General features: G+C 40.7%; 1 long non-coding RNA gene across 5 annotated transcripts; it reads left to right on the forward strand.

Moving 5' to 3' along the window:
- Positions 1–205: 205 nt before the first annotated feature.
- LOC112996538 (uncharacterized) lies at positions 206–26,952 on the forward strand. 5 transcript variants are annotated; one of them, XR_010389142.1, is made up of 12 exons: positions 206–452; positions 1,960–2,182; positions 2,289–2,479; positions 3,604–3,713; positions 4,612–4,791; positions 5,379–5,447; positions 5,945–6,006; positions 16,618–16,761; positions 17,723–23,299; positions 23,687–23,724; positions 24,625–24,739; positions 25,894–26,952. It is a non-coding gene; the product is annotated as an uncharacterized LOC112996538 (long non-coding RNA). The 5 variants fall into 5 exon arrangements; XR_010389140.1 differs by having other exon boundaries at positions 23,687–24,739; positions 25,894–26,951; XR_010389141.1 differs by having other exon boundaries at positions 18,846–23,299; positions 23,687–24,739; positions 25,894–26,944.
- Positions 26,953–27,653: the final 701 nt, after the last annotated feature.

Consider the following 27,653-nt stretch of genomic DNA (forward strand, 5'->3'; position numbering starts at 1 on the left):
TTGTTTAATTAGTAATTAAATAGATACTGAGAAAGCATTTAATTTTAAAGTACATTCATTTGTCTTAAGGCTTTAGAATAGCCTTATTACCGCACCTACTTTGACTGAACAAATGGAAAAATCTGTTCTTAGCTCTGACCAAGCTGGTTTTAGACTTAAGTATTCTTTGCCTACCAATATGTGAATGTGATTTAGGTTTTGCAGTTGGAGAAAAATCTGGGGCTTTCACCTGCTACACAGAACACACCGAGGGCAGGGGAGGGAGGAAGTTCCCTGAGCTCCAAGAAGAGGACACTTCTGAAGGGGAAATGCACATGAGGGTTGCCCACGTCCACAGGGCACAGAGGAGCGCTGAGGTCCCACGGCACAGAGGGCCGGTGGAGGAGAAATCTGGAGGCGTGGGGATGGTTTCCTTGGAATCAGTAGCAGGATACCAGGATCCTCCCAACCTGGTGAGTTTGAACCTGTGGATTGCAGGCCAAGAAAATAATTCTTCCCTGTCCTCTGGGCTCAGTGTCTTTTCACTGCTGCTACTAGTTTTTCTAAGGAATATGGAGAGAGCAGCACCTGAATCAGCTAGGCACAGGAATGTGATCTAGCCAGAAAGTGCAAAACTTAAGGCCACCTGTTCAGTTGTTCAGGATTGCACCTCTGTGAGTCATTTGCTTTTTTAACCGCCAGACCAAGTAAAGCAAAATCCTAAAATGAACTATCAGTTCAGTCAAAGCAGTTTCTCAAGTGAGGGAAACATTGCCTCCTAAACGGACAAAGCAAATATCCTGGTATTAACAGGGATGGGTTTTTAGGAAGTGAGGGTGAGGAGGGAGGAAGCAGAACAGTTGCTCATTTGAACACATAGATGCGTTATTTGTCCACGCTGTGCAGAACCCTTCCTTTCTGTCTGTCAGTCCTTGGGGCGAAAGCCTGATAGCTGCTGTATGTTTTGTAAGAGCTCAGACAGCCTTCCAGCTGGAAGGGGTTATCAGTGTTACAGTCCTGGACTGGATTATTACCGAATGAAGTCTCAGATAGACTTTATCCCCACTGCAGAATTGTTTTAAAAAATGAGAGAGGAAAGTGCAAGCATGAAAACTCATTATAATATATAGCTGAACTAAGCCTTAGAGTAATGGAAAGTACATGCTGTATCTAGCTCATGTCCAATACCAGCTCGGGATCCATACCAGCTCCAAGCAACTTTTGCTGCAGCAGAGTCTCTCAGCAACAGAAAATTCACCGTGATGAAGTTGTAGCCACATCAAATGACATTCACCATCTCTCAGCCATGGGGCTATACACTGTTGCAGGCCAAAAACAGGGAATCTGATTCAGTGCAGACCTTGAAGGGCTTTGTTGCCATGTCTCCTAGGGTATCTTTTATAACTCTCTGAGTTACAGAAGCCTTGAATAAGACAAGCTCCTTCCCCTCATTGGGGCGGTTTTCTTCTTGGCCACCATGAAGTGTAATCTGCACCTGTAAGCCAAGAGAAGCAAATCTCAAACACTGTGTTCTTTTCTTTAGCAGTCAGATCTCAAATAGAGGTATGTGATTTTTGCACCTTGCCCTTGAGATTGCTCTCAAGGTCAAGGTCACTGGCCATCAAGGAGAGCTTTAGGAAAGCCCCCAACCACAGTCTGTGGGCCTAAGCGTTCTTGGCAGCTCTTTGTACAGCTTTTGGTGGTTTAATACAATTGCAGGAGAGGCCAGATGGGCAGCTTGTTGCCTGTATATAATGCTCCTATGTGTAGTGGAAATAGGAATAAAAGATGAGCTGTATAAGACAGATGCAGAGATACTTTCCATTAAGAATATAGTTACTCTTCATAAGTACAGCATACACTGTTCATATTTCTAGCCATTGAATTCATCAGTACAATGAATGCAATTTAGATGGGTAATGAAAAGTCTTCTATTTTACCTTAAACTGGCACATAATTTTACCTGTCAACAATCTGCAGCACAGAAGGTTGTTTCTGAATTTCCTGGCTCTAGAAGTTACGGAGATACTTATGAAAATGTACTTAACTGCCAGTGAGTCAGCATTCGTCGGTCTGAAACTCATTTCCAGGAATTATGTGATTTACAAGACTTGACTTCCAAACCTGGCGACTGACATAGCAAAAGCAAGAATAAAGAAACTCTCAAATATAAACGCCAGACGTCTTTCAAATGCAAAATACAGTAAGAAAACAGTCAGTTTCTTGAGACATATCTGTATTTGTCATTTTAAATTAGAGAATAAATAGTGGAGAAATAATCAATCATCTCTGTCGTCTTCTTTTTGGAGGCATGGTTTCTTCACTGATCTCAAGATGAAAGGTCACACTGAGCTGGAAAAGGAAACATTCTTTAAATTTAACAGTACTAATGAAGACCATTCTTGTTCTTTTGGATTCATCAAATGTGGAACGAATGCTTCAGGTGTATTACCAGCATCATAACAATGGACAGTATCTGCTTCTGGCACCTAAGCAGAATGTAAGTAACAGACTACTGGCAACAGCAGTTTCAGTATTGTTATTTAACATTAACATCCATATAATGTGGATTCCAGAAGCACTTTGACCAGGCAGGTAGAAGTGAGAACACTTTCAAGTCATATTTAGAGGAAGAGGCAGATTATTTATTTAGAGAGTTAAGACAAAGGAACTGACCCTACCTGAGTGCCCCACAGCCACGAAGCAGTATTCATTGGTAGCAACCCCTTAGGGAGAAGAGAGGTTTTTTTTTTCCTCCTGGCAGTGCCTTTAGTAGCTGAATGTATGCTCTTGGAAATAAGCTGCTGTTCTGTCTCATTTCCTTAAGCTCCTGGCTCTGTGTCCTACTTTTCAGACAGATATTTCTTCTTCTCAATAGAGATGTTGTGGTGAAGGTGTAATTTATACTTCTGTGACCCAGGGTGGTAGGAGAACTATTAAACACACAGGTGGTGCAGCCAGATGAGAGCCCATGGGCTGGAAGGGGAGACCATGCTCTGGGCTGAAAGAGGAGACCAGGTAGAGGCCAGCTGCTCCTGTTGACTAGATGGGACAGAGGATCAACTCCTTGCACTGGAGCGCTGGCTAACACAATCGTACCTTTCCCCTAATCGTGGGATGTTTGTAGTTGGAGTAAGGCTCATTACAGCAAAGAACTAAAATTTATGTGAACTCTCACAAAAATCTTTTTGAAAAAATTGGCATTTAATACTTTAATTTGTCATTTGTCTTGCTGCAAAAGCTGCTATGCTCTTTGTGGTGATAGATAAATGCCACTGGGGTATATGAAAATATGTAGAAAGTGCTAGTAGCTCTTATATGTATATGGAGTTTTCCCCTTGCTTATGGAAAACGTAGTCACTTGGCAAGTTCCCAGTGTCAGATAACCTGCAGTATCTTGCATTGCTATCAGTCCATTTTCAGACTTGGTTATTCCAGGGACACAAGTAGCTCTTATCTTGTGAGAGAAGATGATGTCCTCGTGTCCGTCAAGCCTCCATCACATTCTTCTTAAAAGGCTAGCAGATTTTGCTTGATTATTTATTGGTTTAGGCTTGTGTGTGTGATGTGATTGGAGTTGATAGATTTGCCTAAATACAGCTGTTTTGTTTATGTCTTTGACAGAAATCCGAGGTTCTTGATGGCCATCCTTTCTAAGAACTGTCCATTCTGCAGTCCCATAATGTCCATAAAATCCTGACATTTCTTTTGTGGAGTCAAGACAAACCTTCAAGGTACTTGTTTTATTTCAGTTATATTTCTACAAATTAACCCCCCTCCCTATGAAAGTGTGACAACAAATTAAATAATTTGAGTCAACTTGCTTGGGTTTTATCAGAACAGGAGAGGAGCTGTTTTCCAAGGCAGACACCAGGCGGTTACATAAAGAGGAATATGCTGATCATTCTTGTATGCCACACAGACTTTCTTTCAAGATGTAATATCCCAAGCCAAACATCTATGTTCCACCCGGAAGCCAAAAAGTGGTCTGCCTAGGTCTTTTCATAGTGCTGTCTAAGTAGTTTACAGATGGAAAGTAAAACTTCATGCACAATACAGTCTATCTGTTCTCAAAGCAACAAAGGTGTCTATTACGACAGCAACATCCTAACCCAGGCAAAAACCACTCTAGAAGCATTCGTGGGCACTGCACTAGGGTTTAGTATGGCATCAACCACAGGTCTGACAGCACTCGTCATTTGTGAAAATTTTGCATTTTATCCAAAGCAAACAGATATTCCCTCATCGCTACCCTGTATTTCATCAATTATAGTTCTATTCCTGGCCTGAGATAAGATGCCTGACTTTTCAATAGACATAAAATATATAATCAATAGAGCACTTGAAAAAGGTGGCTGTAAGCTATTTCTTATCACAGTCTAAATAGAGCTTTTAATTTTTATCTGGAAAAGAGAATTTCAATACTTGCCTTAGACATGATTGCTGCATTCAAAGAAGAGGAAAGCATTTTAACCAGGACACCTTTTCATCTGCTTTGTTTTGGTGAGGGTTATTTATGTTCTTATTAAAGCATCTATTAGCAATCAAGTGAGGAAAGGCAGGAGGGTAAACATGTTGGAAATTAAAATAGAAAGCACTAAGGAAGGCTCCCGTGTTATTTCCATTTTGCAGGCTGCAGAACTTGGCTTATTGTTGCAGCAAGCCAAGACGAGCAGGTACCATGTGACTCTGCAAAATCAGAGGGTCCAGCTGACTTCAGCAGACTCCATATGGGCAGCATTGATTTGAATGTGCACCCTGAATCCTTGAAGGATTCAGTCCCTCCCATGCAGAAGAAGGACAAATTCTGAGGTGAGAACTGCCCAACCAGGGATCAGCTTTGGAATGAAACAGTGTGACTCTTCCTGCTGTGATGGACTTCACACCTGGTCTGAGAGAAGTAACGTGCAGGCTGAGTGCTTCTTCATTGTTTCTTTTCCTACCAGAATTCGTCCTGTTAACACCTTGACCCTTCTTCCATTTGATGCAGGACCTAGTAAACAAATACAGGAATTATAGGGACAAATAGTTGGCTACTCTAATCAAAGATATTTATTAAGGGAATTGACCAAGATTTTTAATCCCATGAAATGGAATGTTCCATTAAGCCCATATGATACCAGCTAATGTATGTGCTGTCTGTTGATGGTTCAAGAAGACAGTTCCCTTTTATTTTAGGTAAATCATGTTTGAATACTGGATAGTTTCTTATACCTTTGCCTTTATTTCTACGATGTCTATTTAATGTACAGATAGATGCCTATGGAGGCAGCAACCTCACTAACAATGGATCATATGGACTATCTATCTGACATCAGCACAAATGATTAATGTATAATCTTTTGTTATTACATTGTGTGACTTACTGTTACAGCAAATCATCTGAAATTGTCTTGCAGTGGGAATGATAGCTATCAACCAGATGCTCATTTGCACGCCCGAGGGTCACTGAGAAACAGGAACAAAAGGTACAACAGCTTGGAGAGCTGACACCACTCTTAAAGTTAATGTAAACTCTCATTGACCAAGCTCACTGGGGTAGATCAGGCCCTGTAGAAGCCACTGCAATAGTAAAAAAGGCAAAAAAATAGACCTTTTGTGTAGAAAGATAGCAAGGTACTAAATAATCTTTCCAAACAAGCTCTTGATACAGAATGTAAAAGAATCCCTCCAGACAAATACATTTTAGTGAGGTTATCCTAATTCTCTCACACAAACCCTACATTCCCACTTCTCATTATTTATATTCACTGTGGTTCTCATGAGAGCAGCGAGCAAGATGTCATTTTGGAAGTGCTGCTATCAAGGGCATACGTAGTTTAATTATTAAAACAAAACTGTTGCTTAGCAAGCTTTAAATGCCACTGCTGCCACTTAGAAACTGATGTGATTTGCATTTCTTTTAATCAATTAGGTATTTAATTACATTATAAATGTAATCTCTAATTGAAGCATCTTTTCCCAGTGGGTATAGCTCCATGACGATTTTGAACGAGCTATCTGGAAGTTGGTGCATGCTGCTGCAGGGTGGGTATCTCACTAATAAGCACTTAACATCATATTTAAGTACTTTTGCAACTTAATGGATTTTCCCCCAGGATATCTATTAGGAAAATACTTGTTCTGCTGTAGTGTGTTGCCTTTTGTTCTTGTCTTCTACCTGTGGCTATTTGTGTGTGTGCACTTTTCTCTTTGATAAACTTTATTTTCCATGCCTGGATGCCCATCGGTATCTCCATCGTATGTCAAAGAGGATGCAAACCCCCATCCATGGGCATTTGACGGCAATGGTGGTGCTGTATTGTTTTAATCCTATTTAACTGCTTAAAGAGAGATGAAATTTTTAATAGCTATAATGTAACTGAAATTATTAAGCGAGCTCTGATATGTCAGTCTGCTGTGAGTAGTAACTTGTAGACCCAACTTACAAGAACAGCTCACTGCTGAGTATGCCGGGTAGAACTTCACAGTGTGCTGAAGTGCTGTATCTTTCTGATCACTAAAGGTTTAACAGCTTTAGAGATATTTACCTTAGCCTCCTGTCTAAAATCTAGTCTGAGCAGTTATTTTCTGCTTATCTATAATTTGTTGTTGCTTCAGTAAGGAGTTTCATTTTTTGTTTTTGTCTGTAAACTACTTCATACTGTTTCTGCCAAATTTAACTCCCAAGGTGGCTGAATGGATGAATTCAAATAAAACCTGTCTATATTTCTTAAATCTAGAGAGCGTTGTGAAGTTGGTGAAAACAGTATATAAATCAATCTATTTAGCTAATGTTAGTGTTTGATTGCAGGTCATAATGGTGTTAGGCAGGACTAGATGCCAAAAATAATAATCTGTGCTGTGAAGAGCGCCTGTTCAGCTTCTTGCATTGATTCTCATTTCCAAGACTACCCTTGGAATTGCCCTCTGTGCCGGCTACCAGCTCTCCTGCCAGCTCCCGTGGTGCTGTGGGAACCTGATGTTCAAAGCTGAACAAACAAAACATACAACAATTATGAGTTTTGAGCTCATCTCTGCTACTGCAGTGCAACTCAATTGTTCGAACTGTGGCGGAGGCTCTGAGGAGCAGAATAAGACGTTAAGAATTCTTCAGAGTTTAGATAGCTTAGAGACTCTCCCTCTCGTTCACTCTCCAACAGCATAGGAACTTCTACACCACGTTAACAACTGAAGTCTATCTAATATAGTAACTTACTCTTGTCAATAGACAGATATTAGAGAGAGGTCCCAGAAAAAACAGCACAAAGAAGACCATTTGTGGATTGCTTCTATTCCAATTTATTCCCAGCCCCCATAGGAATTTCTCTTTTTTCTAATCCTTATTTAAACTCTCCCTTCATTACCCATGTAAGTTTTCTCTGTGCTTTTGAACTGTGGTCTTTGTTCTGTCTAGCACTTCCTAAATACACAATGTTGATTACCTAAAGTCCTTTCATTGGCTTTAGTTTACTTCCACCGTGCTTTTCCCAGTTCTCATAGTAGGAGAAAGATAATCAGCGATGTGCCATCTAAGAAAGCTTGATATTTCAGTGATTCAAGAATGAATAAGGTGCAGTTTCCAGGATTACAACAGACAAGGTAAATAACAGCTGGGTAACCTTAGAAAATTCATGTCTCTCAAAGAAGACTTGAACGAGGGCATGCTGAAGAAGGACACGTTGTTACTGTTTCTGGTTACTCTCTGTATTCTGTAGACAATACAAGAATCTTCTCAGTTTCTTTGGGAGACATCCAAAGATTAATTTAACCAGTTTATATATACCTGATAGATGATGATACTTTTTTCCCCCAAAACCTCTCATTTTGAAAGATGAATCCTGACTTTCAAATGTGAGCTAAACAGCCCGTTTAATTACTTTAGGACTTTCCTGTCTGTGGGTGGATAAATTCTATTTGTTTCTCTGAAGTACAAGTTCCTTTTCACAAAAAGCTGAGAAAGCAACACCATTTATTTGTCTTTCCATAAACTGAGTGACTAAATACCTAGTTAAACTTGTTAGCAGAATAAGTGAAGAAGTATGGAAATATCATTTCCAGAGGAAAAAATGCACAAAAACAGTCTGGCTGCCAAATGTATATTTGTAAACAGTGCATCACATTCTCAGCTGCATAGCTTTGTTGACTTCAATTAATAAGGATTTGGTCTATCGGTTTTCTCTCGGATAAATATTAATGTACTCCTCCTTCTGTCTCAGAACAGTTCTCACTGATATCAAAAGCAGAAAGAAGGTAGGACAACTGAAATGAGTTCCTGGCTAAGACTTCTCCTTAATAGAGACTATGGCTTTTTCAAAAGTTGTTTCCACTCCCCTCCTTTAGAGCAACTTTGCATTACAGAACTTGGTAGTTGCTTTATTTTATACAATCATATGATTTGGCAAATAGAGCAAGCATGTTTTCATGTTGCTGTCATGCTGTATATGGGTCACTGTGACAGGTCTGCTGCTGTAAGGCAGCCAGGATCTCCAGCTGCAGCAGATCTCTCCTTCCCTGTCACTTCCTCTTGCCCATGGTGACTTCAGGGTACTCAGGCTCTCCCTAGGGCTTGTAAGGCTCAGGCTTCTTGTCTGGAGAGGTGGCTCGTGCATCCTTGCCAGCAGGCTCCCTGTAATGCAGCGAACTCTCCATGCAGGAGACCTCCTGGAGGAGACCTCCTCTGCTCTCACAGCCGAGCAATGAGAGGTAAGGGGCACAGAGGAAGGGGCACATTCACCCTGCTTGGACAAACGCTATGGGATGCTGAAGTCAGGGTATAGGTACAAAGAAATAAAATGTGCATATGCCTCTGGGAAAGAGGGGCAGCTAGTATAACTTCAGGGATCTTGCTTCTGAACCTTCCATTATCTAAGGTCAGCCCGACTCTGACTAAGCAGATGTTTTTGAGACATCATTCTACGCCAGGTGACGCATTTTGTGCTTTTAACAGCATCAGCAATCCCGTCTGCAGCTATACTGAGAAGGCAATAAAAAGGAAGAGGAGATTGAGGGGGATCACAGATACTTTTTGGTCAGGTTCTCTTATTGTAGCTTAGGGTTTTGAAATAATAAGGACGCGGATTGTGCCATAGCCTTGGAATGACCCCGAGCAGCCTCACAACTTCATGGTCATAAAGGACATTTTGCTAGAGATGTTGGCAGAACCTAACACAGGCCTGTGGAGCTTCAACATGAAAAATGTTCTCGTTATTATCACTGCTTGTCAAAAGAAGAAAGAAATAAAAGACTGCCTAACTCGCTAAGGGCTTTGGGTAAACCATCTGATAGTGCCTGCTGCAAGGCTTGCATGATCTTCAGGGTAGACCTGTGGCTGAACCTGCCTTGTCAGAAACCTGTGGCACAGGGTGGATGGTTGAGGGCGAAGTGGGTAGGCAGACAGGGTGGCCAACTGGCATCGGTTAAACACAGTAAGACCTTACTTGCTCCTTAACTGCTACTAGTAACTAACTAAACGCATGTTGGTCAAATAATCAACTGTGTACTTGGATCAGCAGTAAAAGGCTTGTTTTTGTGTGTGATAACTATAGAGCTTGCTAATTCTCGAGATGGTTTTGGTGGCATATTCTCGGTGGTCCCTATTGTTACTTTGTGGAAGGCAAATTTCTCTCCTCCCTTCCACCCCAATGGCACCTCCTGTTGTGTGCTGCTTAGCATTTTTTTTTTGTGTGTAAGACATTGCATGCCTTCGGCTATTGAAATGAAGTTTTCTATTAAACGCCTGAGCTGTAAAAGAGAGTAGTTTTGCAGAATTCAACACAGCTGTGGCATCTTAGCATAATGTGGGTGGGAACAGTAAATTGAAAAGTAGGAAGCTCCTGATCCATACTGCTGAGAAAATAAGTGGTCAGTATAATCTCTGTGATGGGAAAGGAGAAACTATCCCCTGGTGTTGGGTGTGGGAAACTCAGGGACTGTTGTGATACTTAGGCTGCTGGCAGGATGCCCTCTCCCAGCTGATCTCTGCCTAAAGCAGACAGCAGGGATGCCTTGTGTTTTTTTTTTTTTTTTTTTTTGGGGGGAGGGGGGAAGCTAAGTCTTCATGCTCTAACTCCCTATGGCTCTGTTCCATGTGCTTTCTCTACGTGGCATATGGTTTCATTATGAGACTCACCTTCAGTTTGGGAAGTCTTTTCACTCTCTGGGACTTGTTTCCCTCCCTCCTGTTGTCTGTGTCTGTGAGTTTAGAATTGCCTTGATCTGGTTCAGGGTTTGGTAGTGAAAATCCCTAGAGTCGTAAATAACTGAGCTAGTTTCTTAGTAAAGGACAACGAGAATGCTCATATGGGAGAGATCGGTCACTGCTTTGTAGAGCCAGTCATGGTGATTTCCTTATGATAAAAGTTTGTCCCCAAATATGGGTCTTCTAAGTTGCATGACTTGTATTACACCTGATTTTAGTAAAGACTAATTGAAAGTACTGAGGCTTACCTAAAGCAGTTTTGATTGACTTCTTTGTTCTTCACTTTATCCAAATGAAAAGATGTTTACTTGTGCTGATTAATTTATTTGTGTTAATGAACATCGACTGACTCATCCTTCCATATTGCACTGAAATTTGAGGTGTACTGCAAATCAGGCATGGTTTAGCATTCAGCAAAACAAAAGCACTTGGGGGCTGGGTTTTAATCAGCCCCCCCAAAAGGTTATATGCTTACCTTAAATAAAAGCATTTAGGAAATTAAAAGCACTGACCTCAAGCTGCTGGTTAGAGGAAAGCCTTTGTTGTCAGACTGTTTTGTGGCTCAGCCGTTTTTGTGGCATTGCCTATTTACAGCCATTTATACTCATATGCCAGTTTATTAAATTGCTCATAGAAATATTGCTGCAGCTGAATGAAGCAATCTTTATCATTCCTCAAGTGATGGTATGAGCTGCTTCAGGCTGGGGAAATTGTTGATAAATATCACAAACACGAAGGAGTAGAGGAAAACCAGCTCTGTCTGGAGCAGGACGAAGGGCTGATGTCCTGCAGGGAGATGTTTCTGTTGTGGCTGCCCTGGGCTGAGGAGTCCCCAGAGTCCCTGAGGTGAGCAGGAGATCATCTGAGCTTGGCCAAAGCTCTCCGCTTGTGGAGGAGGAAAGGGGAGCTGTCAAGGAGCAGGCTTTTTGGCAGGGGTGTTTGTTCACGATCCCTGTGACCAGCTGCCTCTTCCCACAGTGTGCCAATCTGCTGAGCAGGCAGAGGCTCTTCTCTGATGGCTTCCCGTTTGTGCCTCAGTCCTGTTTCTAGTCCTTGAAACAGCACCTCCATTCCTGACCGACTGGTTTCACTTCAAGGAGGGTGCTTGGAGGTCATGAGATGTTCCCTTCACATCTTTTCTCTCTCTTTCAGATACCAAGTGGTACACAAATGAATTGTCCTTCTAGGTCCAGCCAAAGCAGATGCGCGTCTTGTGTAATCAACATGAGAGCAAAAACAACCAGTGTTCTCAGCTTTTGAGGTTTCAAAGGTGATACTTTTCTTGTCCCCTGATGAACCTCAGATAAACCTCATCTCAGTTTTAGGAGATTTGGGTAGGTCATTTTCTACTTCTTTTTCCCACATGCCTTGGAACCAAACTGCAATGAATCGCTCCTGTTCTTGGCAGCTGTTTGCTGAGATTGGATGAATGCTGTGTTTGGTGGCAGGATAGGCAGCTTGCCAGCAGACTGCATAGTAGGTTGGGGAGTGTCTGGCCCCGGTTTTCAAGGATGTTGTGAGAAGAGCTATATGTGTTTGCATTTGCATCTCTTTTGGGGAAGTGTGGTGACAAAAGGCTGCAGGAGCTTTTGGAGCAAGGGAATGAGAAGGAGGAAGTAACTCTGAACTGTGGGACCAGAAAATTTAAAAATAGTAGCCAAGCAGGGTGTGCATAGGTGTAATTTGCCAGAGTAGCCCCACCTGATGTTCTGCTTGTAGCTGCTGCTGGAGCATGGGAAGGCAGGGTTGCCTCCTAACATGGACTTGGAAGAGCATGAGCCCTGGAAAAGCACTTTTGGCTCATTTATCTCCGAAATGGACATACACCAAGCTCACAATAAAATAAAGGCAGTTCTGCTTGCTTGGGTGGCACAGCTGGGTCATCTCTATGTGGCTTTGTTCCATGTCTACACAGAGCTTGTTGCAATAGCAATATTCCATGGGGGAAATAGGCCAGGTTTACCAGTGACCTGCTTACCAAACATGTCCACCAAATTCTGCTTAGCAGGCTGCTGTGCTCTTGAAAGCATACTTTATGGTTGACAAACAAGAAAGATCTTGGGCAGGTAGAAGAGGTGCAAATGGGAAGGAAAGTGGGGACTCTAGAAGATGAGCAGATGGGACAGGGGCTGTGATCTGTCTGCTGTGGACAAGGGTCATTGGTTGTTGCCTCCTGTGGCTTTGGCTCCCCTGGCTGGCTGCTCAGATATTCTGGTATGGGAAATGCCATCGTGGGAGGCTGGAAAAGGGGCTGGGAAAGGACAAATGGTGATCTCTGTGAGGCTGACAGGCTTGAGAAGAACAGAAGACACAGAATCCACAAAAAATGTCGATGAATGATGAGAAGCCTACATCCCTCTCCCCCCTTTCCCTTCCCAGTTGGTGTTACCACCTTGAGCATGTGGGATACTGAGGGAAGAGGGTAAAAGTGAATAGTGGCATAAGCCAGCAAAACCATGCCAAGTGTATAGTAGACTTTAAAACCAACCGTTTACAACAAAGCCAAACAATACAAACCAAACGATGCTTACTAGTGTCCTACACTCTGGGCAGGCTTCCAAGCCATGTGGGACGTGAGCTGGAAAATTGCCAGGCTTAGCACAAAGTACAGATGTGCTGACACGAACCTTACTGCTTAGTGCTTTACTGTGCAAAGAACTCAGTAACATCTCAAACATGCATAGACGAGGCACAGATTTTCTCCAGCTCCTAAAGAGCTGCGGTTTGTGCAGGTACCCACTTGAAGGTAGCAGCCTATGGCTTCCTTCCACTTCAACTGATGAGACCTGATTGCATTTCAAAGCTCTCAGCTCTGTGGCAGGATACTAAAGTGAATTTGTTCCTCTGGCCCTTTTTGAGTTAACTGCCAAGTGTTATAGAACCCTTTGCCCTTTCTGAGCTAGGGAGTCTTCCCCTGTGTTTTCAGCTCCTTTAAGATTGATAAAAATACTTTGGGGATGTGGGTTTTCTCATGTGGAAGAGGCATCTCTCGCTACTGGATAGTCTATTTAAATGGAGAGTCAGCATCTGGATAAATTTACATGGATGCTCTCTTCTGGATTTAAGACACCAGCTTTTATTTCCAAATTGCTTTATATTTTGTTGAGACACTTACATCTGTGAGGCTTTAAAATAATATCAATTTTAAATGGTGATATTTTGCCTTTATTTTATCCAAATGTAGATGTTCAGGTTGTTAAGCAGCGGTGAGTTAGGCCCAGAATGAAAGTTTTAACTTATCTGTTAATGAAGGAAGTCCCCTGAGGCTATATAGGCATAGTTTCATCTGCCTCTAAAATTTCCACTCTGCCTTTAATTATACTTCTTGCAATACTTCCTCTCTTCCCCCCCAAAAGAATAAGTTCTTGGCTTTCCTTTTTTTCAAGTTCTTCTATAGAAAATTGGCAAAACATTATGTTTGGAAGAATCTGTTTCAGGGAAAGAAATCAGTCAGTTACTACTTCTAGAAATCGAGTCATGCAAGGTTATCTTATGCATCCAGCTGGAGGAATTTCAAGGTATGTAAGCAAGAGTTGCAGCGTTTCAACTTATCCACTTTCTGGGAATGTAGCTTTTCCTTGCACTCTGCAAGATAGTTGAATACAGTTCTATTTATGTAACAAATTAGAGGTTTGTGTGAGTATTGATTACCTAACTTCAGAGGAGGCTTTAAGGAGGTAAAATGTACTATCAGCACTTCAGATTCATCAGTGTAATTAATAAATGTTTAGGATTTGCTTGATCTTTTGGAAATCACCTTATTTGTTTGAATAGCTAGTTGATTACTGAGTCTTTTGTTTTTGTAAATCGCCAAAATAAAATGCATATGAAACTCAAAATTCCTCAAATACAGCATTAGTGAATATTTTTCTGTCCTGAGGAGCAACTCAAAGCCTCTGAAATGCTCTAACACTTCAAGGCTTAGCGCCATTTCACTTCAATTGCTATATGGGCCTTGTATTGTCCTTCTGCACAAAACTGATTTCATTTTATTGTTGCACTGAAGGATGTGGGAAAGAAGAACAAAACTAGTCCACTTCAACTCCGTGCTTCAGATTTTTCCCACTTGCAGTTTTTTCCTATGACGGAAAGCAATTTCGTTTCCAGGACATAAACTTGACGCTTTGGAAGTAAATAGAAAGGGACTATTCTGCATATTTCAAGCCACTGTGGGATTGAATGAATTAGTTCATGGGCACTGTAGGATTATTTTTCCATGGCTTTCTGCTCAGACAGCCATGCACAAGTAAACAGGAATTGTTAGTGACATTTGAAAAGGTGAGAAGTCTTGCCCATGTGTTGGAGCTTTCTTTCGTCGCTTGCACAGGTACGAATGCCAATGTCTTTTATCATAGAACAAACCATTGTTAATTCAAAATACCACAATTCATATATAAACTTAAGTTCTATTAGAACTTACATTGTCTGCATACAGAAGGGATGTTTTTTAATAAAAGTATGGAGATAATTTTTATCTGACCAGTGCTTGGCTACTGCAGATTTTGTGTATTAGTCAGCAAGGCATAATTATAGCTTCACCAAGGAAAGAGAAAAATCTGGACTCTGAACTTGCATTCTGTGTATATTTTTATTTATCAGGTGCACCTTCTAGTTCTTATGAATAAAGATACTGGGTTGGAGGTCTATTGGAGATCCAGTGGGTTGAAAAGTACCTTTCAGCCGTATAATGCAATAGTGCTTCAAATACTTCTTTTTAACTCTGCTGAAAATTTGGTCCTCTGGACCCAAAAGGAAAATTGGGTTTAAAGTCCTTCAGTAGTCACTAAACAAATGTTACCTTCAACTCCATCAACACAAAATTCTCATCCATAAGGATATTGCATTGTATGCAAGGCATAAACACAGAGTTTGGGTTTTTGAGTTTTTTTAAAGCCTACAGACTAAAGTAGCTGTTACTAAATCTTCTCTATCAAGAAAGAATGTCCGATGCCAAGAAATGATCTTTACTACACTAAAGTGCAAGGATAGTGAGGAAGTAAATGAATGCTTTTCAGATACAAAATATGTTTGCATAGCTGTAAAGGTCTGGCAAGCAGATGGCAACACATTGAATTTCAATAGGAAATCATATCTGCAAAAACACTGTTTGTTACCAGGATGCTGTTGAAAAGGCAGATTATGATGACTGATAGAAGTCCCTGTGATGAACCCCTTACCCAGGCTGCCAAGCGGTTGCTCACAGGAATAGTTCCAATTTTTGCAGTTTGCTGGCTGTCTTCCCACAGCAAGGCAAGCCTGTAAGCTGGTCCAAATCTTTAGTTACAAATCAATGTGCGGTTCATCAATATTTTCTCTGAGGACTGGCAGGTGATAAGATTAAGAGTTTATCAGTGGAGCTGAGTGATTGCATCCACGTGCTTACTCCATGGTAAATGAAGGGTAATATGACTGAGTTTAACCTGTGATGAACAAGCACTGAGCTCTGCTGAATTGTGCTACACTTAACACAGGCTGGAACCATGCATGTCAACAGCTACCTCAGCCCAGCTGATGGATGGTAATTCTTTACACTTTGGTTAACTCGTAGGTCTGAGGCATGAAAGAGCCTTTTTCTGGGAAAATCCTGTCTGCAGAAAGCGGGGGAATTTCAGAAGGGAAAGCACAGAACCTGGTACAATAAATAGCTTCTGAGTGGGAGGATATCTGAGAATCCAAGTGTGCTTGGGGATACAAAAATATCTAGGAACCTGGAGAAATCCCTTCAAGAGCTGTTGGAAAAAACAGAAGGAGAAAGTGTAAGTGGTTCTGGGAGATCACAAATTAGACCAATGCTGTTTTCTCTGTGCCTTGGACACCGCTGTATGAAAAATCTTGAGATTTGTTCATTGTGGTTTAAGGGCAGGGCACAGCTCAGTCCATTGCTCTGTGCTTTATCAGAACAGGCAATGAGAAAACTGTGAAAGTTTACTATGAATGTTTCTTGCCTTTAAAGTTTTTGGTAATTATATCTAGGGAAGAACTGAGAGAGGCAATTTCTATTAGTCTAGCTAAAGTTTGCTTCTGTATTTCTTTCAAGTCAATGCTTCCCTTGCCTACAAGTATTTTTGAACTACTTTCATGGAGTCTGAGTAAAAGGTAATGAAGAAGAAAAAAATCCATTCCTATGATGGGATTATGCAAGAGTCCCTTGAATCCTTCCTTTCTGTGAGAGTTTGTGCTTTCATTGGGAAATAAATAGAGCATAAGGACAGAGGAAACTGACCACTGCCACTGCTTGTATAAGAGATAAAATATTGTAAAACCTCTAAATGTCATGTAGGCCTTGGAGTTGGTTGTTATGCTGTGAGTTTTAAAATCTCTTTTGGTGGCGTCTCCAGAAGAGCTGCTGTAGAAAACACACATTTTGGTCAAGGATGTGGTGGATCCTTTTCACAACCCTCTATTTTCCCATTTCCTCTAGACGACTACTGTTTCTGTTGCTTTTTCATGGTTTTTAGGAAGACCTTTGAAGACCTTTCTGGGACTCCTAAATGCTGTTCGGTTCCAGTCATGGCTTATTGCTGGTGATTCATTCTTTGGGGAGCCATGTATTCACTACTTTACAGATGTGGATCCTGGCACAATTCTGCAAAACAGCTAAGGTACAGTTGCCACAGGCAAATGTAGCAGTAAGAGGTGGGAAAGGGAGGGAAAAGGGTGGTAACAAATAAAGTGTTAAGGCCTAAAAGCTCTGAAACATTTTACAAATAACTTCAGGGTTCCAGCAATCCTTCGTGTTCCTTCAGAACTGTACAGCTCTTTCTCTCAACTCCGATTTTTGGGAGGTGGCTTCTCCTTAGCCTTGAGGATTATGTGAAGATTTGATAAAGCAAAATGATGATGGTTATGGTCCAGCTCCCTTAAATTCTTGCTAGAATTTAATGAAGTCTCAAGGCTTTTGTGTTAGCTTGTGAAAATCTGATTTTTTTTCCCTCGCCTGTTTTCATCTTCTCTAAGATAAAAACATGCGCATGCATGGGTAGATACATTTGTGTTCTTCATTCATGCTCCCTATGTGAGAGGTGCTAACCACATTAATAAGAATTGCCTTCCAGGCAGAGCTATGTCATTCCTTGCTTTTTTTTTTTTTTTTAATTTTTAATTTTTTTTTTAATTCAGAATAATGATCTCACAGAACACTTAAACAGAAAGGGTCATATATGCAGAATCATGCGGAGTCATCTACTCCAACACAAAGTAGGGATAATTTCAGAGTTAGGTCAGGTTGCTCATGGCTTTGTCCAGCTGAGTTTTGAATATTTCCAAGGATGGAGATTCCGTAACCTCTCTCAAAGCTTGTTCCCATGCTTAACCTCTCTCTCTGTGCATGTTTTTTCACCTTATGTCTAGTTGGAGTTTCCTTTTTTGCAAATTGTGACATTTACCTCTTGTCTTTCTGTTACACATCTTTGAGAAGATTCTGGCTCTGTCTCCCCTTTAACCCACTATCGGTTAGTTGAACACAGCAATTAGGACCACCTCGGCCAGGCTAACAAGGCCCAGCTCTCTGTGTCCCATCATACATTGTTCTTTATTGCCCACTGTCCTGGCTGCCCTCCGCAGGACTTGCTCCATCTCTTGCTCTGGGAACCCAAAGCCGGACGCTGTTCTAGATGTGCTGTCATCAGTGCCGAATAGACGCGAATGAAAAATGGTTGGTGGAACTTTCTTTTAAGAGGACAATATGATCCAAAACCTGATTCTGAAAAAAAAATGCATCCTTTTAATTGCTATTTGAAGAAAATATACATACAAATTAGTCTTGAATCTCTCTGAGGAAATAAATGTTGTGGCTTTACTTACTGGCTTCCACAACTTGGACCATGATAAACTTATTTCACAATAGGAGGAAGGTAGTCTGTGATTAAAAATGAATTAAAGGTGGAGATTACAATCAAAATAATTTAGGATTTGTACTTTGCAAATAAAATGCAACAAATTAAACATTGAAGTAGAAAAAATAGCAATGGATGTGTACGAAAGATAAGTTTGCATGTTTGGCATTATCACTGATATGACAGCATAGTCTTAAATTCAGGCATACCTGAAATGGAGATAAAAATAGATTTTTTTGAATCATAGGAATATATTGTACTTACACTTCACTGCTAAGATTTTTCCACTGAGGGCTAATGTAGCCATTAACACTCACAATTGTCTGCCTGCATAAGCAGACTGCCTGTCTGTATAAGAGCTGCTTCTTAGAGGGTATCAGTTAATTACCTCACTTGAGTGCAATAGAAGTGAAGATGTGTCCTGGAGTTTACACACACTTATTGTCCCTAGATCCTCCTAATGGTAGAAAATCACATCAGTCTCCTACTGTCAAACATTTAAAATTTGGAAGCCTGAAACTTGGCATATAATTTCAAAGTCACGAGCGCTACAACTTGAAGAAGAGAAGCAACTGTGTAAATGCCGCAGCCACAGCTGATAGTGCTGATTGATGGGTTTGTCTTGGGATCCAGCTGTCCTTATTAAAAAGGACATTATTAAAGAATATGGGCTGCCAAAGCACATGCTAATTTAAGCTTCCCAGAAAGTCATGCGTGCTGTGGGGGAAAATTTACTATGCCTCAATAGATCTGCAAAATTTCTACATACTTTACAGGCTTCCGTGCCGAGCACTGTACGTGAGCCTTCTGTACAGCAGAAAATATTTCTTTTTTCCCCATGTGTTTTCCAGTGTTTCCACAGCTGCATCTTGCACTGCTGCAGCGGAAGAGGGGCTGACTGCTGCACTCCCAGGCTCGCAGGAAAGGATTTCTGGCCAAATCATACCACGGGCAGAAACACACCCCGGCTAAATTTGCTGCTTCTGAGGAGTGGGTTGCAAAAACTGCCTGGAGTCACGCAAGTGATGCAAAGGCAAAGGCAGGAAGCCGAGCTTGTCTTAGGATCCTTACTTATCAGAAAAAAAAATAAATATAAAAAGAATTTTAATGCAATAGAAAAGATTTAAATTTTGCAGCAAAAGAAGAAAATTCACACAGGAAGGTCCAAGTTCAAATGAATTTAAATCTGATCATGAAAGACTGATGGAGGGCTTCTAGTCAGCAAAGCAGTTCATTACCTGACTATTTATAGCATGCCATTAGCAAAGGTGATCCAAATGAAATAGTCCACCATTTTGTTTTCATGTTCGGTTTGACAGCAGTCACTGGAAATTACCCTCACAGGTTTGATAGGATTCCCGTGGCTAGCAAGAGCGGGAACAATTCAATATTATAAAGTATTTATAAGTCCCTAAGGCATATTTATAGATGTCCTTGGCAACATCAATTTCCAGCCTGTTAATAGCTTTAAAAGCAGAACTGTAGACCTTTTCTAGTCACCAAAAGGCAGCAAACGCTGACAGACAAGTAGTGAGTAGGCAGATGCCTCTCTGCCCACCTCTGATAACAATCAAGTCACTGTATTGTGCATTAGCTTCAGGGAATGGATTAGCCCTTTTGGCAGCCCACTATAAAGCACTTTGCAGTAATCTCATTTTGAGATCTCAAATGCATGAATCATCCAGGTCAAGTATAAATCGTGCTTTGAGGGCCAGATTCTTATCTTGCTTACGCTGCAATGAATAGAGAGCAATTGCATTAAAACCAATGGTGTTATACAGCATGATAAAATCAGTATGTGGGTAATCAGAATTGGGCCCTAAGGGTAAAAACTGGCATGCTAGTAAAAGTTAGCCGAGGGAAGATGTATGGGTTGCTATATATAACAGTAAAGAATCAACTACTTTCTCCTAACACTGGAGCTTCCTGACTTCTTAACACTGGAGCTTTCTTCTAACACTGGAGCTAACAAGGAGCTTTCTTACAATGAAGAAATGGAGTGGTCCAAATCCAACCGAATATTTAAGCTCCTAACTGATCAGATTCCTAGTTATTCATTGAATTCGCTGGACCTGCTCATTGACTAAGTTATAACCGTTTCCCACATGGCTGGATAGGCAGGCAGGCTTGAACATTTGCACCCATGCATGCTCCCATCACACAGCTGTACGTCCATCTGGCTTGGCGTGAGCTCACTCCTGGCCTCGAGGTGACCCCGCTTGTTGGGTACATCGAAGAGACAGTGGAGCTGGGAAAAGATGGTGGACGATGGGCTACTAGATGACTTTATATAACCCTTGTCCTGCTCCCACTCACATCCAAAGGACTCGGGGGGAAAAGAGGGCTAAACTGACTGGCTGCTGGGGGAGCTGTTTGTGGGGGTCGCATCAGCCTTGTAGGCAGTACCTTTGGGTTTTCCCAGTTCGATCAGTTCTGAGACTACTGACTTCAGGGTGAGTGAGCTGCAGTCTGTGTCCTCAGAACAAGGCATACATTTTTCAGTTTCATATAATTTAAACACGGTATGTAGCACAGAGACATATTCCTCAGGCAAGAGTACCTAGGTGTGAAAGACCTAAACACTTAAGCTTCCTCAAACCTACTCTTATTAATAGCTGGCAGTGCACATGTTTATAAGGTTTTTTGGGGGGGGTTTTTTGTTCTTTTTTTTTGAGGCAGCTGATCTTGCAGCTTTTTTCCTGCCTCATCCCCACCTTTCCCTTTAAATTGTTTATATTTTTCAAATTTTTAGGTTCCTGCTGAGCAGTGTAGATTTATTCTGCTGGTGGAGGGAGCAAGGACTGGGCCCGGGGCTAATGCAAGAATTTGCTGAAGAGTTGCACACAGCTTTTCCTTTGCAAACTGCTCATTCAACCAGTTCACTCTTTCCTGAAGGTTTGGTTTGGAAATGATGTGCTTAAAGCTGTCTGGACCTCGACAGCTTCAAATGCAGAGCACGCAAGCTGTGTCCAGGAATCTGAAATGGGACAAGAGGCTTCATTAGCCGATGACCTCTGATAAAAGAAAACTGGGCTCAAAGGAACTTGCAGGGATCAGGTAGTCCATGCCTTACCTTGCAGCAAGCTTAGCTCTACCTAGATCACTACTGACAAATGTTAATCTACCCTCTTCTTAAAAATCTCCTCTGGGGCAGATTGTCCTGCCTGCTGAAGCAACCTATTCTGCTATTTATTTGTCCTTAGTCACCTACTGATTTGTAATAACTCTTAGAATTTGGACTGGCCTGAATGGAGAATTCCCAGCTTCGTTATTCTATTGCCAACAAAGATGGTTTTGGAGTATTGAGCACTGGAGTATACACCTTTGAAGTTTTATGGAGCGGGGAAGACCATAACTCTTGCTTCAAGTTTCAAGCATGTTCTCTGATGTTTTTTGAAGCAAAATAAAGAGGGTCCTTCAGTGATCCTGAGCTCAAGCTGCTTGCAAGGCAAGCTTATGGAAGCTGAAATTTGTGCAACCACAAGTCAAGCTCAGACTTCTAGCACTGTGAAGCATCTGGCTGCACAGTGGGGAATCTGTCAGCCTTGTGAACTGGATCTCCTATGCTCTGCCACAGGCAGTGCAGGCTGGGTGATGGAAGGGTAGGCATATTTCCCTTAGAGGGTTAAACTAAACTAGTGTGTCCCTGCTAAATATGCAAATTATTTAACTGGTGCATTCTGGTAGGAAAAGAAAAAGTCCAGTTGGAAATTATTAACAAACCTTTCAGAAAAACACCCTCCCACCATGTGTTTATCAAATATGCTAATTATTTGCCCTGAGATAGTTCTAGTGATGCTTTTCCCTGCATTTGTTGGGTAACTGTGCAGATGCAAGACACTTTTAGGTCATTCTACAAGATCATTTCCGTTTGCATTTTCTTGTATTAGGTCTCTATACTGACAGACTCGACTTCAGCTTGAAAGGTTGCCAGGGAAGAGCCTTACTGGATGTGGGCTTTGTAGGAAGAGATCTAACAAACGGAGGGAAAATACTGAATTTTGTGTATGTGTGCAGTTTTGTGATTGTGTCTCATTGCCTGCAATGTTATCAGCTTTCATTATGATTAATTCTGAGCTGGCAATGAAACAAACTGCCTGCATACAGACATTCACAGGAACATCGCTTTGAGTGGATTCACAGCTTCTTGGTTCACTTTCGAAAAACTTCAAAGAAGTAGTTAGGCCGTTTTAGTTTGTCTGTTTTGCAGCCAGAACACCAATATTTATGATTCTGCACATTGTTTGATCCTTCTGTTAATGTCTTCATACTGGCTGAAAATGTTTTTTTCAAAAGTTAAAAAGAAACCTCAGCTATAGCAAGAACTCTTGCCTGTGGAAATAAACCTTGTGCTACTACTCAGCTGCCATTCAAGCCCAGGGTGATGAGGAGTGTTTGCAGAAAAATGCATGCTGAATGCAAGAGCACCTTCTTCTCTGCTTACACTTTGCTCCCTTTCACAGCACTTGGAATTTAAATGCCTTAGTGACCAGGTTCACTTTGTTTTGCTGGAAAATGTTATTCTCTCCTCACAAGCCTACAACATCTACAGAAATACAAGTCGTTTCCTTACAAAAGAGGGGAGCAAAAGCTATTCTGTCCGATACTTGGGCAAGAAGTAGCACAAACAAATACTGCTCAATTACACAAAATGAATTGAATGTGAAGGCAGGACACGTCTTTGCAGCGTGCAAACAACCCAGAACAGGGACAGGACTTTTGTTACTACAGAACTGTTACGAGATGTTCCCTCTCCGCAGCGGTGGAGAGGGAAAGGAATGCAGCCATCAGGCACGCTGTCCTTCATTCTTGTAACCTTCATCCCCGATGCTTGAAAACATGCCAAACACATGCACACCTCCTTCAGCAAAGGGAGTCTACTTGTGACTGTGGTTATTTGAGACCTCTTTTAAGAAATCAAGATTCTTCCTGGAGCTTAATTAGTGAGGGTGTCTGCTCCAGCATCTCACATAGCACCCGCAAGGAATATCTGGATGGTGTTTTTTATGCTGATTCTGGGAGAGCTTGTCTCCATGAAAAGAACTGAGAGGCAGAAGGAGCAGGAGAAAATACAGAGAAGACAGGAACAAGAAAAGGCCAAGAAGAACAAGTATGAGTGGACCATGAAGGTGCTTGCAATGACCAAAATCACTTTGGATATAATTCAGATCCCAGCTAAGTCACTGGCACGTGGCCGTCTCTTTGTGAACTGGATGTTTAAAAGTCCATTAAAGTTAATGGAAACCTAATGGGTACACACAGGGAGTCTAGAGGCTATTCAGCTGACCAAATGTCACTGTGTGGGGTAAGCATTTCTCCTAGAGTTTCTCTGCCATAAAAAGGTAAAAAGGAAAAAAAAAAAAAAAAAAAAAAAAAAGGCAGGTGGGCCTCAGTCTCTGCCATCTCACATGTTAGTTGAGTTCTTACTGTGTACCTACTTCTACTTTTTCTACTTTTTCTTCTCAATTTTCATTTGATGCAATTTAATCTTTTTAACTTTTAAATAATTTTAAATAATTTAATAATTTTTATATATTAGAAGATTGTTATGCTTCTGCTCAGTCTTCTCTAAGCTAAACAACTGCATTTCTTTCAGCTGTTCTTGATAAGGCATGTTTCCTGGAGCTCTGATTATCCTTGTTACTCTCTTATTGACACCCCAATTACTCCCCATCTTTCTTTAATATTCCAGAGATACAATTCCAGCTGAGGCATTACCAGAAGGGGAAGGTAGGTGAAGATTACTTTGCATATTTTGCATAAAACCCACCTGTTTCTTTATGTCAGAGGGAGGTAAGTAGATATAGTTATGTAAGGTAGATATAGTTATTCTTAACTCAGTAACTCATGTTACTTATTGTTAACTCATTCAGTTTTCAGGCTTTTCTCCTAAAAATTACATTTATCCAGTGCTTTCCTGTCTTTTATTTTTGCAGTTAATTATTCCTACCTTTTCACCTATCCTTGCTGAATTGCATCCTATTTATTTCATAAAGAGTACTCCCCACTCTGTTGTCCTAGTCGTTAATGGAAATGCTGAGAAATACTAGAAGCAAGCTGAATTTTTGCAGAAAACCAGAGATATCCTTCTAGTTTGACAGTGAACACTGATAAATTTTGGCATAAATTTTTTACAAGCAACTATATATATCTTACAGCATTTTAAGCTAGGGCAGGCATTTAGAAAACATGGTATAAGTGCTCCCAATACTCAGCAAGTTTCAAAGTAGGTTGAATACTATGAGATAGCAAAATGACTCCTTTGCACCTGAATGCTGCCCAGCAGAGTCGGGACTTGCTGCTAATACTGGCAGTAGTGGCCGAGGAAACCAGGCTGGGGACCCCTATCTACAGGACATTCCTCTAGCTCCTCTGAGAAAATGCTGTGTTAGTAGGCCTTCTAATGGTGTTTCAAGTCAAAACACAGCATGTCATATCCACCTCTTTAAAGTGTTTCTGATCTGTTGTAGAATTAAGTTATTATTTGACATCGGTTGGCCTTGAGAAATCCATGTTGGTGTCACTGGCTTCTAAGGGCTTGTAAATTAATGTTTTTTTGTTTTATTTTAGGCAGTGTTGGAGTTAGGCTGACTAGACTATAATTCTGATACTTCTCCCTTCCTACTCCAGGCTTTTTGGTTTTTTTCTGTTTTCACCTCTCCTCCATAATTCTCAAAGACAATTGTGAACTGCCTGGATTGCATCACCCCAGAATGAATTCCACCAGGTCAGCCTGATCCAGAAGGTACAATTTATAGAATCATAGAGTAATTTAGGTTGGAAATGACCTCTGGAGGTCATCTAGTCCACCCCTGCTCAAAGCAGGGGCAATTTAGATGAATTTATTTAAGTATTATCTCTCCCCAGCCCCCTTATTCCAGCTTGAGCTCTCTTTTTCTTATTACTAAAGTTAATTGTTTTAGACACCTGAATACAATTTAATCCTAGAAAAGGAAGACTAAACTAAATGGAATATAACACCAGAACGCTGTTGATTAGTTTTCTAGTCTAAAAGTGATGAAGCAGCTTCTTTTCTCTTCTGATGAATGTGTATATTGAATATTTCCTTATTTCTGTCTGTGTATTTGTCAAAATATGAAATAAACTGCTTTTGGAGAATTTGCCTCTACATAATCCAGTAACTATCTCATACTCCTCCCGAGTAACTTGAATTAGTGAAATAGTCTCTTTGTGAGATGCCAAGAGTAAAAGTATTTAGAAGTGCAACTTAAATATATTCAAAGGTTTTTTTTCTTCACAATGTTGATTCCTATTTCAAGATATATTTGTTCCTGGAAGGAACAGTAACTGAATAATTCACATGACCTTCAATGCAAAGATATCTGCCTTTTTCCTTTCGTACTTCGTCAGGAAACCTACTACTTGTTACTGCTGATTTTGCCCTTTATGCGTTGTCACTATGAAGCCCTCAAAACGGGTTGAGAATATGCCTCTTAGAAGTAGTCTGACCATAAAACTCGAGTCATTTTTCACTGGGGTACTTTAAACTAGAAATACTTTCCAATATTTTTTAAAATTTATTTTTATTGCACTGCTAATTCTCAATCTGTCAATCTGCAGTGTCTGTGGGGACATTTTCCCAGGGTTATTCAGAAGAGAAAGAAATGCTCCTGTGCTTCACTGGGCAAGAGTTATTTCCAGGCCTGTCACCTTTTGACACAGAAAGTATCATAACAGATCTTATTTGTATTACCCCCTTGAATATAGTATAAAGACGTGTTACAGAGTAGACTTTGAAACCTATCCCTCAGGTTTGATCCATTTCTGAAGGAAATATAATTCCCGACTGTTTGATTTTGAATTAGGTCTCTGGGCATTAATGTAATTAATGAAATATATGGTCACTTGCATTTTTGGTTTTTTTTTCCCCTGGGAAAGAGGACTGGCACACAGCTGAAGTGCTCTGGACATCCTGTGGGAATGCCTCCACTCTGACTTGATAGCAGCTGATATGCTCACCCAGAAGAGAGGATCTAGTTAACCCTGCTGTTGGCACTGAAGCTGAACCAAGTATACGTTGGACAACTGGCAAAAGTCTCAGAACTACATTTTAAATGCGTTTAAGTGTCTAAGTGCTTATGCAAACACTGTTCTGTATTTTGTGGTAGTTTCCACAAAATCCAAAGAATACATCAACAATAATCAGTGAGATGTAATTTTAGAGATTCCAAGCTAGACTGAGGTAAGACAGCATGCGAATATAGTAACTTGAGTCTTGGAAGCAGTTTAGAATTGCAAAATATTGGACTAATCAATCCTGCTTAGAATTACATTACTGGACTAATCAATGCTGCTTTTTAACAGGGCAGTTGCCTTGGAACAGGATTGCTGCTTCTGGTGCTGAAGTTGAGTGCTGGTTTGAGTGCTTTGCTATGCTGTACTGCACAGTGTAAATTCATTGAGTCAATAGGATCAACTCATGATCACAGATATTTCAGTTTTTGAGAGCCAGAGACTTGCAACCTAGCCGTCGAAGGAAGTTCATAGTGGCTTTCTGCTTTTCTCAAGTGAAACTCAGTCTGTGACTAAAAGTTTCTTTAAAAGACATTGTTTATTGAGAAGTATTATTAAAAAAGAACCTGAACTAGGACTTCATAAACTTCTGAAATATCAAATGTGTGTAAGAAGTGTATTTAAAAGAACTCTGTTGAGGAGATATAGCATGCTAGTATGCTTCAAATAACTCTCAGTTTGGCATAGTCATATGTTCAGAGAAGGGTTTTCATGTATTCCAAAATATACACAAAAGTTTTTCCATTTAAACGAGTCACTTTTTGTTACATGGGAATTCAAAGTAATTTACCTGTACATCTGTAAAGCAAATGCAATAAATATATTTGTCTTGTATTTGGATTCAGCTCTGCAGAATCATTTTCTTTTTTCCAGCTAAGTGAAAATATGAAGGATGACTGAAAATGAATGCTGGGGTATTTTATTGTGCTGAATTCACTCAATTCAATTTTCTAAGGGAAAATATTGAGACATGAGTATCCAACTCCATGCCTTGGAGTGCCATCTACGCATGTATAGAATGTTCTTTTTTTTTTGATGTAATAGAGCAAAATGCAGCTACATTCAGATCTTAATATTTATTCATAAAACTACTTTCTTTTTTTTCTAAAGCAGAAGGTAAGTGGAAACCTGCGGACTGCCAGTAAAGCACAGAGAATGGGGAAGTAAAATCACAGAAAATGTCATTTTCAAATGGTCACGTATGTCAAGGACCAGCAGGGAGGCCTTGCACTAGAGAAACACCATAGAAGCAGGAGAGTGAGTGGGTGGCTCAAAAGCGGCCTGGAGATACAATGATGACACTTTACCTGCTAAACACATGCACAAAATGCTGCGTGGATTTAAACAAATAAAAGCTTATGTATGTGTTCTGTATTGCATGCTTGTTTTTTTCCTTGTTACTCACTGCTTTCTAGGAAGTCAGAAGTGACAGTTTCTTGACTACAAGGTTTCAGCTACTTCAACTTTAAATGTTACTACAAGCGTCAAAGAAAGCTGTATGAACAAAAATGTCTTAAAGCAGAAAACCCCAGCGGTTCAATAGAGTAGAAGCAAGCTCAGTTATATATATCCAGATCTGAAAGGTCATGGCCGAATGCACAAACAAGACCACGCCTGTGCAATGG

The sequence above is a fragment of the Dromaius novaehollandiae genome, chromosome 4 (assembly GCF_036370855.1).
Source record: "Dromaius novaehollandiae isolate bDroNov1 chromosome 4, bDroNov1.hap1, whole genome shotgun sequence".
In the NCBI taxonomy this organism is placed as follows: Eukaryota; Metazoa; Chordata; class Aves; order Casuariiformes; family Dromaiidae; genus Dromaius; species Dromaius novaehollandiae.